Source organism: Mustela nivalis, assembly GCF_964662115.1.
Source record: "Mustela nivalis genome assembly, chromosome: X".
NCBI classification, from domain to species: domain Eukaryota; kingdom Metazoa; phylum Chordata; class Mammalia; order Carnivora; family Mustelidae; genus Mustela; species Mustela nivalis.
In genome coordinates, this window is record NC_139040.1 from 132,987,176 (window position 1) to 132,999,758 (window position 12,583).

The 12,583-nt window shown below is 54.3% G+C and overlaps 1 protein-coding gene across 3 annotated transcripts in view; it reads left to right on the forward strand.

Moving 5' to 3' along the window:
• The window catches only part of LOC309856071 (S-geranylgeranyl-glutathione receptor P2RY8-like), a 499,501-nt gene that overhangs the window by 369,581 nt on the left and 117,337 nt on the right, over positions 1 to 12,583 (forward strand). The window lies entirely within an intron of this gene.

Sequence of the window (12,583 nt, forward strand, 5' to 3'; positions counted from 1 at the left end):
AAACTTGCCTACCCTGGTTATTCTCCTCCTGTTTAAAAAAATAACATATAGCCAATCATTATGGGTATAAAGTGGTTTTGATTTGTATTTCCCTAAAGATGAGGAATACTGAGCATTTTTTTTCAAGCAGTTATTGGCCATTTCAATTTTTCCATTGGAAAAATATCTATTCAAGTCCCCTGTCCATTATTTAATTGGATTATTTCTCTCTTTATGGCCAATGCATAAGGGATCTTTCATCTACTCCGATACTACATCCTCATCAGAAAAATTATGTGCAAATATTTCCTTTCCGTCCGCAGGGTGCATTTTTTGCTTTCTTGATGGTGTGGCAAATGCACAAAAGTCTCTAATTATTTTTTGAATGGAGAGCTGAGTTTTATTGGCCTAAAGACACCTTTCTTTTCTTTTCTTTTCTTTTATTCGTTTTCATTCTAAATTCCAGTATCGTTAACAGTGTAACTTTAGCTTCCGATGTACGGTATAGTGATTCAAGACTTCCGTAGATCCCCAGGTGTTCATCACAACAGGTGATGGTGCCTCCTCCAACTCCATCACCTACTTCACCCAACCCCCCACCCAAAAGTTTTCCATTATAATAAAGAAGAATTCGTGTATTTTTTTTTTTCTTCGGTTGCTTGCTCTCTGGCTGTCTTGAGCAGGACACCACAGTGAGCTTTCAATCCGTGTTGGAGTCCACTCCCAACAGTTATTACGGGATCGCAAGCCCCTTCTCATCCTTCTGGGCTGTGAGTCAAAGCAAGCATGATGGGTTCTAACCGGGTCAGACAGAAGCAGAGAGACGCAGGCAGAAGTGCTGGGAACAGACACTCCCAGCTGCCCTGCTCCGCTGTCACACTCCCCGCTGGTTATCCGAGCTGGGCTTTCTACGCTCTGCCCCCCTCCAGCTGCCCCCAAACCGTTGCAATGGGACTCCTCTGTTGAAAGGGAAAAGCTTCGGAGCCTGACGCACTCAGCTGTTAAATCCAGTCTCTTGCAAGAGGGACGTGTCCTGACACATGCGTTTCAACACTCTGCTCTTAGGGACCCCACAGGGCTCGAAGGGAGAGGCCAGCCCATCGGCGAGCAAAACACCTTGTCAACCATGAGAGACTCCACCCGAACCCCTAAGACGCTCTTAATCCAATTCATTACTGAGAAACTCTCAAGGTCCCCAGGGAGAAGAAACAGTAGCAGTTGCTGTCCAACTGATATACCTCCCTGCTGGGGTTACAGCAGATCTATACCCACCCGGAGTTCAGCGACCAACCCTCTTGGATTGGACGGTGTGACAAAGCCGGTGGCAGCGTGATGGGCGTTCTTGAACAATGCCCCACCATGCACGGCCCCATAGCCACGACCGGACAGCAAAACCAGGCAGAGAGCCCCGGTGATTCTCAAAGAAGCAGGAGTGCCAAGACTGCAGCCCGCACATCTGCGATGCGTATCTCCACGCCCACCTACGTAGCTCGGACCTTGGGAGATTATTACAAAATTAAGCTTGGATCAGTTGGCTTTTCCCCAGGACGGAAAGTCTTTCCAGGAAGAACCCATCAGGCACCAGGAAAGAAACAGCACGGACAATCGATGGGTACTTGACCCCGTGTCCCTCTACCTCGCTGGGTGGGAAGCAAACAGAACGTAAAAATAGCTCCACTCTTGTGTAAAAAAAAAAAAAAAAGAAAAAATTACATTACGAATGGTCAGCTCCCCTTGGCATGTCTCTTGAGAAGGACAAACGCGGGCGTCCCTTTTCCGACACGTGTCCCCGAACACCAATGGACGGTAAGGAGGCAGGGGGAGGAGATTTCAATAATTCAGTACAAACACAAATTAAGTATGGCGAGAGTTTCTTAAATCCCGCGAATGCCTCATTACCTTAATTTTTATTTTTAATCCCCGGCGCACACGGCGGGCACACAGTAATTACCGCCTATAAGCATGAGAATCACTCGTGTCTGAAAGCTCTCTTCACGTGGGGGGGGGGATTTGATGGGATTTTTCAATTTTATGATAATGGGTTTTTCGAAAAGCATCGGTAATAAAATGGTAATCTGGAACATAAAAGAGCATTAACTCCTTCAGACCTGGAGGCATGGGGATTGGATTGACTTCTTAAATGCGGCTTGATGTAAGCAAATTATATTACTGAATTTTATTATCGCGAGCACCCCCGCTTGGTGTTACAACACAACAATGAGGTTACAATTACCTTCCGAGGAAGCCTGCCTTGCAACTGTGACGTTCTTAATTGAAAACAAAACAAAACAAAACAAAACAAAAAAACAACGTCCTGATTAAAAAAATAAAAAATTAAAACCTTGTAACACATTTTACATACTGTTACAAACGATACAGAGTTTTAAAAATTTGTAGCATTGAATGTACTGTTATATATTGTCAATTGCACCTCCCGGGTCCTGGTTTTGATGCAAATGGATGGTGCAAATAGTAATGGTTAAGAGCATCATGATTTTCCCCGTAAGAACATCAGAGTCTAGTTTGTGGGTACCCTTGACCTCCATGATGTGGCACGAATCCTTACAACTCGGCTCCAGGTCTGCTCAGGAGATGTTCCAAGGCACTCAAGACCTTTAAAAACTTTTTTTGTTTTACGTTTAATTAACTTAATTCTAAAAAGCTTTTTAAGAAATTAATTTTTCTACTCTTCTCGTGCAGTGTGATTTCTGAGAAGCCAGATACCCGATGGGAGGAAATACTTTTTTTTTTTTTAAAGATTTTATTTATTTATTTGATAGACAGAGGTCACAAGGAGGCAGAGAGAGGGGGAGCAGCAGGTTTCCTGCTGAGCAGAGAGCCCGATACGGGGCTTGATCCCAGGACCCTGAGATCGTGATCTGAGTCGAGGCAGAGGCTTAGCCCACTGAGCCACCCAGGCACCCCAGAGGGAGGAAATTCTTTTTCAGCAGGAGAACTCCAGCTCAAATATGCAGGCAAAATTATGGGATCGTCAATGGCCATGTCAGATTTGGAAATGCACTGAAAGGGAGATGTGTGTGATGTTCAACCACGCAGGCTTAATTCACTCACTGTAACGGGGGACATTACTGTAAACGGATCACCTGGTGGCACCAACTGCTGAGGATAATGCTCTCTTTTGTTAACCGTAGAGGGAACCCCGTGCGTCATGCACGGATGGACTTCGAAAATATGACGCTCAGGGAGAGAAGCCAGACCCACGAGCACACACCCTGAGTAATCCCATTTATACAAAACGTCTGGAACAAACAAATTCACAGACCAGAAGTGCCTTAGTGGTTGTCACGGGTTGGCGTCGGATGGTTAGTGGGTGTGGGGTCTTCCTTTGTGATGACTGAAATATTTAGTAACCAGTTAGCAGTGGTGGCTTGCAACATTGTGACCACAGCTGAGGCCCCTGAGCTGAGCTTGGAAAAGGATACGTAGTAGCGGGTTTGATGTTACATAAATGGTAACACAATAAAAAGGTTTCCTTCCTCCAGGTGTTTTTAAAATGCTGATGGGATGGCGCGTCCTAAATCATACCTCGCACCTCCATTAACTCCACAAATGGGTCTTCTGGCAACGTCTCTTTCTCCGTCTGCAAGTTCTCATTAATGGGGAGACAAAACAGCAGAATCTTTCCTGCGGAGATGACATGCCCCACCTCACCTCAGCCCTGTTTCCCACTCGGTAGTATGTCCCAGTCTAGAGACTGGGATCTGGAGGAGCCCCGTTCCCCAGGGCAGTGAGGATGGACGGAGCCTGGCTCAGAATGGAAACGCCACCTGCAGACAAGGGAAATGGTTGCATGGAACGGAGGAGGGGTCATTCTGCACAAGAGACAGGCAAATGGCATAGAACAAGGTCTGCCCAGGAAGCATGGCCTGGATGCCCACAGTGCATGGGAGCCTGAGAGGGTCTGGGCTGGGTGGGGAATGCAGTATCCCAGCAGGCAGCAGGGAGAGGCCATCCTCTCCCTGGACCTGGCCGGAGGTCAGGGGTCCAGGAAAGATGTAGGTCCCAGTCCTGCTCTCCTCGTGCATCTGGTGGCCCAGACGGCAAGCATGGCTGTGCCGTGTCTGTCGGCACTCAGGGCTGAGAGCTCCACGGATCTGCCCCAGCTGCTGTGTGCGTACAAGGACTCGGTTAAGGACTAGTCAATGGTTCACTTTCCGTCTGTGGGGACCCTCCCAGGCACTAGGACTGGAGGCTAATGCATGAGAGCAAATGTGCAAATCCCCCCGGGGGCACAGGGGACTTGGCTACTGGGACTGTGTGCAGGCCGTGCCTGGCTCCAGCAGTTCTGGGCTCAAAGCAGTGTCTAGAGGTTCAGCCCCATGTGTGCCCCTGCAAGAACAGGGTGCCAGCCCCACCTGAGCCGGACAGGATTCCAAGAGGCACCTGCTTCCTCCTGCTCTCAGTTTCAGAACGAACGTTCCCAGCACAATCGAGCAACCCTGGGCCACAGCCTCACCCCTGCTCCTTGGAGGCGGGGAAGTGAGTTTTTGTGACCTCCACGTAGAGGAGGGAGGACTCGTGGGAAGCATTGCATGTGCCCCTGGAGAGCGGGGTCCTGCTGGTGTAGACAGCTGTTTGATGTAAACTCACTCACAAGGAGAGTCAGTCTGTGGCCACTTCCAGGGCCAAAGACTCAGACGTGTGCTTCTTCTGGTCCTGGACCAGGACTGGTTGCTACTATGGTCATGACACCTGACCAGGATCCTATTTCCTGCACTTGTGCAAAATTGAGAGGATGTCCACACACCAGAAAATTGAACGATTCTGGGGCCTTGAATACATTCGTAGCGTTGTACAACCGAGGTCTGTCTGGTTCCAGAACAGTCCTATTCCACTCCCAGGAGACCCCGTCCCCGTGAGCTCTGCCGGCCCGTGTTTCTCCCCGGCCCCCAGCGACCGCTAACCCTCTCTCTGTCCAGGCATTGGCGTGCCGTGCACATTTTGTCTCCATGGGATTCTGCACGATGGAGCCCCGTGCCTCTGCTTCTCTCCCTCCGCATCGGGCCCTCGAGCTCTGTCTGTGGGGCCGCAGGTGTCAGAACTCCGTTCCCGTTCACAACTCAGTCCTGTTTCCCTTTGCAGTTGCTCCGAAAGGCACCCCTAGGCGTGCATTGAGGGCACCGCAGACACATCTCCGGGGCTCACCCCCGTCACCCATGACGACCGCCCGTACAACGCTTCCATCCATCCTCACGTCCACGTGGGTCCAGCACGCCCTTGACGGTGAGCCCGTGGACAGCTCATAAATACCTCTGTGTCCCGGCAATGCTTCTGGCCCGCAGGCACGGGCCCCGGCAGGACGGGACGAGTCCCATCAAAACCTGAGCCGAGATCGGGGGCTGGGAAGCAGGGGGAGGAGGCGGGTGGGATCTGCGGGCCATCTGTTGCGCAGGGCAGCTCCCCGCGACCCGGGCCCTCTCTGACATTCTCGACGCTGGACACCGGCCCATAGCTCATTCCTGCCCTCTGCTTTCCCCGTCTCATTACGGGGATTTATTTCCCCGCTTTGTAGTCGGCGGAGCCCGCGTCCTAATTGTTTCTTCCATGTGTTGTAAATCTGTCTTCCATTCGGTACGACATGAAGCCAGGACCGGCAATTTCCTCTCCTACCCCTCGCGCCGGGGCCCGGCGCACCGAGCGTTGGAATGAAATGAAACATGTTTGCACCCCTTCCCTACGCTAATGCCAGCCCCCTTTGAGCAGGAATTTTTAATATTCGGGCCATACCCTCCGCATGAGGTCATCCCGGGGTCTAATTGGAACCGTGGTCTGCGGGCCTGGGCGGCCGCCTCACGCTGGCTCGAAGCCAGGGCCCACCTCGAGCTCAAAGGCCCTAATTGCGTCACGCCTCATCTGGTTTGATGCACTCGTGCCGCCAGTTCACAAATGCATTCTGAGGTCTGCGTGGCCATAGGCCGGCCGGGAGGGGCCCTCGAAGACCCTGCGGCAAACCAGCCCAAAGGGAGCCAGTGCGTGCCGTGCTCGCGGCGGAGAGCCCGCTGGAGTTCAGCCCGCCGTCTGTGCCTGCACCGGCAGCTCAACCCCAACCTTGGTGCCAGCCTGTAACTCCCTCCGGGACTAGCTGAACGGTTACTGGGAGTGGATACACTGTATATGATTCCGCAGCTCGGGTTTAAACAATGTTGCAACAAAGTCGTAATATTTGTAAATGGGCACAACTTTTCTGTGCGCAGGGCTATGGGGGGCTAAAGCTCGCCCGTGCCCACCCGCTCGGGCTCCAGGCACACAGCTCCCCCCGCGGGGCCCACGTAGAACCTGCTCATCCCAAAACCTTCTCCACGGTGGCAGCACGATTCACGGCGAACTGGGGATTCTGGGATTCGTCAAGCACCCACGTTCATAGCTCAGGTCGTGGGCTTCCCCACTGCACAGCGGAGACCCCTGCCCTCCCCTGCACTGAGTTTCTGGTTTTTAATCTGCAGGGAGGCAGGCAGCTCCTGTCCCAGGGCATTGGGCGAGGGTGAGAAAGGTCAAAGATGTGACGTCCCGTAAAGACACCTGCAGGACACATACCGTGGAGCCCACAGAGCCCCACCTGTTCACAGGTGTCTCTACCAGCTCAGGGACCTCACCGGGTTCTCCGCACTTATGCTACGACCTGTGGGCTCCGTCGCACCCTTAACTCCTAATGCGGCTTCTCTGTTCCCATCAGGACACCCGCATCTTCTCCACAGCGCGTGCCCAGCCCACACAGACGTGCACCAATGTGCTCGCACAGACGGTATATCCAACCCACGAGTCTCCTAACCCCGACTTCACGGGGAGACCAGAGGCAAATCCTGAAATCCTGCAGCCCCCCGATGGAACAGACAGAATCATGACAAATCGTGTAAGTATGTGCAAACGGTTGGGATGACGTCATGCGCCCCAAGTCCCCCTCCCGCAGCCCGCGCCGGCGGAATGCTCCCGCGGAAGGTCGGGCCAGGACTTGCTCTGAATTCAATTGAGGCAATTACGTCCAATTTGCTTACATTTATCACGGAAAGAAGCCTATCAAGGTTGGTTTCAATCGCATTAACAGGTTTCTCTTCCGCCAGGACCGGATTCCACGTCCGGCAGGGACGCAGGGGTCCCAGTGCACCGCGAAGAGAATCAGAGAGTCTGTGTGGTGTGTTGGGGTCCTGGGGGTTGCTCTCAGGGTCCGGGGGGTGTCCCTTAGGGGCACCTGTTGGACGTCAAGAGACAACTGTGGGACACGAATGAGGTTTGTGAAACCAGGAAGAGGTTCTGTGTGCTTTGGGACTGACGTCTACCGGCTCCCAGTACATGTGGTTTGGGGACATCAGCCCGGAATGCAAAACCCAACGATTCACCCCAAACTATCTTCCCCACCCCAAGGGGATTTGTTAGCATCATTTCTCTCCCATTTGTTCCTCAGCCTTGGGACGTGCTGGGGTGCATGTGTTCTGAGCTTCCAATGTGAAGATGTCCCTGACCCTCAGGCTTCCAAAATAACCCCTTTGTGAGCCACGTCGGTTACCTCCTGGTCTGTGAGAAGTGTGCGCTGGGGATGACGGAGTCTGAGGCTCTGACACGATGTCATGAAACGCAGCGCCGTGGCGGTGGGTGTCCCTTGAATGACCAAGAATGACAATGACCCATTGTGTGGGAAAGAGCAGTTGGCTCTGGTGAATATTTGCTGCACACTGGGCTGGGTTTAGCTCTGCAAGGACATTCAGCATGCGGATCCCAGAGCTGACATCACCTTGGAGGCCCCAGGTGATGCTCAAGGGAGCCCGTGGGGGACAGACCAGAATTGCACCAGCTCAGCCCGACTTCAGAGGTGGGTCCCGCATGCCTTGGCATGGCCTCCAGAGATAAGCTCTGTCTGTGGTTAGGAGTAGCAGGTTGCCCTAGAAGGGAATGAAGCATCTTTCGTGTAGAAGGACGGGCCTGGGCAGCGGGGTCCCCCGTTCCCTGTTGTGCACTTACGAAGCAGCAGGTTCCTTGAGCCCTGGGAGACTCCCTTCTTCAGCTGCGAGGGGGCACAGCTCTTGGGACCCCTGTAGGATCCTGGGGTTAGATCTTTATGCTCCCACAGCAGTGCTCATTTCCTGGATATTTGTATGAAGAAACCATCATGTAAGAATCTTGTCCCGGTCCACCAGGACAAGGGCAGCCCACAAGACCCTAAGATGGGCCACCTCAAGCCTTTGTAGTCCAGCTTGCAACCACTGGGGGTGTCACATGCTGGGGATTTTCCTGACCCTGGGGTTCCAGGGAAGGGTTGGGCTCAGGCAGACGTCACCGGTGTGGGTTCTACCTGCAGGCCCACTTGGCCTCAAGTCCCCTTCCTGGTGCTTTCTGTGCCCAGAACCTGCACCGCCTGCCCTCCTGCTGAGATGCTGCTCCTGCATCTCCACCTTTCTCCATGGTCCCCTATAGATATCAGGGACACCTGGGTGCTCCCAGGCCCCAAGCTGGGTGGGCTTGGATCAGGATGATCAGAGGTAGGAGCAGGAATATGGGATGTTGGCAGCTCCCTCCCCAGGCTGTTTTAAAAGTACCTCCATAGAGGAGTGCCCTGGTGAGCTGTAACAAAGGCCACGGTCTGAGAAGCATACAGGTCAATCCTTTCCCAGGTCTGGAGACCAGAAGTCTGAGATGCAGGTGGGGCAGGTCCAATGAGATCCAGGCAGGCAGGGTCGTGCTTTTTCTGAAGACTCCAGGGGAGGCTCCTTCCTGCCTCTTCATGTTCTGGGGCTCCTGGCCTCCCTGGGCTGGTGGCCGCGTCCCTCCCATCTCTGCCTCCATTGTCATGTGGCTTTCCCTCTGTGTCTGTGTCTCCTCTTCTGTCTCTTGGATTTCGGACGACCCTGACCCAGGATGGTCTGACCTCAGATCCTTCATATCTTCACATCTGCAAACAACCGTTTTCCAAACTCAGGTCCTTTTTACAGGTGCCAGGGATTTGGATGCAGGCCTCTTCTCTGGAGCCCAACCAGAGCAGTGCCAAGTTTCTCAGAAAGCCCCCAACCCTAGCTCTGTCCCATCGGCCACTGGAAAAATCACAAACTGGGTGACCGACATCTGTTGTGTCCTATCAAATCAGAAACAGCAGAGCTTAAGGCCATTTTCAGAGTAAACAGCAGCACAAGAGACGAAAGACATTAGAATGATTTCTCATAAAATAACAAAACATGGTGGGCCGAGTGGAAAAGATTGATCCATCCACCTGCCCATCCATCCATCCATCCGTCTCTTTGTCCGTCCATCCATCCATCCAACCATCCATCCATTCTTCTGTCTGTTCGTCCGTCCACTCATCCATCCATCCATCCAGCTGTCCGTCCATCCATCCATCCGTCCATCATATCTATCTACCGATCTATATCTGTCTATCCCTTCTACCGTCCATCTACCCATCCATGCATGATCCATCCATCCCTCTGTTGATCAACTGATCTATGGATCTAATCCATCCACCCATCCATCCACCTGTCCATCCAGAATATGTATGGACCTATGTATCCATTCATCATGTACATCCACCCATCCATCCTCCCTCCATCCTGCATCCATCCATCCATCATGTCTACCTATCATCTCTGTCTATGTATCTACCATCTATCTATCTACCATATATTTCTCTCCATCTCTGTCTCTATGCACGCACATGCACACACGCGCGCACGCGCACACACACACACACACACAGAGTTGTTTTTACAAGGGTCTGGGGAATTCAGCTAATCATCTAATCTCCCTTTTCAATTTGGTAGCGATTATCTGCACACCCAACACCATGAAATTAGCAGAAGCCATTTAAACACTTCAAAACTCTTTGACCGTCTGGGTTCCCAAGCTTAGATCTAACAGCCTCCTTGGATGTCAGTGTCCCCGGGGCCGTGCTCTGGGGAGCGTGGGCCGATGCAACCCCACGACGTGTAGAAACAGGTGGTCTGAGCTTCACATCAAACACCCCGAAAGCATCAACCTCTGAGCTCCGTGCCGCCTGCCTTTGAAAAGGTCACAGGGAGTCACGCCGAAAATGTACTTGTATATTTTTCACTGTTTGGACAAGAAATTGGGAACAGATTCCATCTGTGACAGAAGAATTTCTGAGTTTATTTTCCAACACAGTTTTATTTAAGATGAAAAAAAGAAAGCGAAAAAAAGCAATGACAAGTAGCAGAGCGGTTGGCTTCCCCGCTGCGATGCCGGGGAGCTGGTGTGCGGGCCACGTGGACAGTTTGCAAGTGGAGCCCGTGCCAAGCAGGCAAGAGAGCGGACTCACACCCCAGCAGCTGGTGTTCACGTGGTCGTGGCTCTTACTTTTGGGGGCCCCCTTAGGAGGCTGAGGATGCACGTAGCCGTGCTCTGGGACGCCACATCTGGGGGCCGCAGCTTGCACTAGCAGGCAGTCCTGCGCACACAGTCCGCACAGACTATATACGACATGTCGTATAAGATACAGAACGTGTCTCGGAGCATGCGTGGATGGAGCAGACGCAGAATATAGAATCGAATGCGTCTAGGCTTGAAAGCGCAGGACGTTGTCACCTGCTACGCGATACACAGAGACCTTCAGGACCCGGTGCTGAGTGATATCAGTCAAACCTACAGACCCAACTCCTGCTGTGGTTGCAACGTGTGCCCCGAAATTCCCGTGTCACAGTGCTCACCCCCCAGACATCTGCGTGGGACATATGTGCAGGTGCGGTGTTTGCAGAAGTGGCTAAAATGATGTCCCTCAGGGGGGACCCCCATGCATTAGGACCGGGGGATCCTACAAAACAGGGAAATGTGCACCCAGGTTCCCCTCGGGGACGCCTGTGTGAGGACATGGGCAGAGACTGAGGCGACACGTCCACGTGCCAGGGGACGCCGCGCATGTCCGGCAGCCCCAGGAGCCGGAGAAGAGGACGGAACAGCTTCTCCCGCCGCGCATCCGGCAGGAAACCTTTGGATTTCAGCGCACCGCCCACGACTCCCGAAATCCCGTGCTGTTTCCTACGAACGAACGGTGCATAAATCAGGTCAGCTGCCCGCGTGCCTCTTATGTTTTGCAAACAGTGCCTGCCGCGGGCCGCAGGTGCGTTGGGGGTGCCGGCGGGGCTCCTCGTGGGACCGACACGCGTGCATTCATGGAGGCAGAGAGCATCCTCCGGGCGGCCCGGTGTCCTGCATTGCAGAAGCTGTGTGCAAAGCCTCATCTGCGGGAGGGTCGGTCCCGCCCCGACCCCGGCTCCCGGCAGGGCAGCTGGTGTCGCAACAATGTGTCTGCCGCCGAGGGCCTTGGGTGACTGGCTTCGTGCGGGGAAACACCTGCGCAGGCTTCCAGCAGGGAGGAAAGCCCGCCTGCCCATGCAAGGTGTGGGGGCTGGAGAGGGCGGTGGAGGCTGCCCTGCAAACATGTCAGCGTCCTCCGTCCGCCATCCTGAGCTCTGTCCCCGGACGGACGTCCGTCTCGCCAGCCCCCTCTCTCTTTGCTCCGTTCCCCTCCCCCGATTCTCCTCCCCTAGGCCCCTCCTCCCCTCTCCCTCCCCACCCCTCCTGCCCTCTCCGTTCTGCCCTGTCTCTCCCCTGCTCCTCCGCCCCCTCCCCCTCCCATCGGCTCCTCCCTCCCCCGCACCCCCCCTGGGGCAGAACCTGAGGACTATGTGCTAAACCGTTTACCAGGTCCCCAGGACCCTGCACTCCCCCCCCTCCGCCGCCGCCCTCCCCCCGAAACCGCGGGCATGACCACTTCCATGGGGACGCAGGCACCAGAATGGGAGCAGGCAGAAAGGACGTTGCCGGGGCGTCGCTCCCTCTCTCCGGGCAGCTGTTGCCGCGCCTGAACAAGACCCTACATAACTTCCCTTCATCAGATCACGGCAATCAGCCTGGAAAGTCGTCCCAGATGTGGGAGCGCCGCGCAGGGGCCCAGGGTTACGGCCGGGACACAGGCCACACCGAGGTTACCGTCTGGAGGCAATTACAGGCGCGCTGCGGGCATCTCCGTGCAGCTTCTGGGGGCTGTTCCACTTTGCACACGGATAATTGCACGCGCGGAAATGACTCGCCCTGAAATGGCCCCGGGGGGCGGGGGGAGCCGCGACGGACGGCGCTCACATGTGTTCCCCGAGGAGGAGGAGCAGGACGAGGACGAGGAGGGCGTTGGGTTTGGGAGGGTGCCCTGCGCTCGGGAGGTTTCAGGATAATCCCAGAGCCGTACGGCAGGCTAGTTCCAAGGCACAGAGTTACGGGCTCCCGGCAAACGTCTCCAGCACGCCAGCGGTCATTCCCGCTCGTCCTGAGCCCTGAAAGCACAGGCAGACACGTGCCCCCAGCTCCCTGGGTGGACAGGGCCGGGCAGTGTCGTGAAGAAGGACATCACCGTGCGCCCAGGGTCAGGGTCCAGACCTGTGCTCGACGCTGAGCAGGGATAGGGACGTGCAGCCCGGCCCTGTGCAGGCAGGAAAAAAGAAGAATTCTTCTTAAAATGCAGGGAGCAGCTGTTTTCACGGAGTCCAGTCACCCCGGTGAGCAATGATTTCCCTGGGACATGGCGGAATCAGGGCGTCTTTGCAGAACAAGCATCATCCGGGGACAAGCCCCCGCGGTCTCCGCTTTTGGC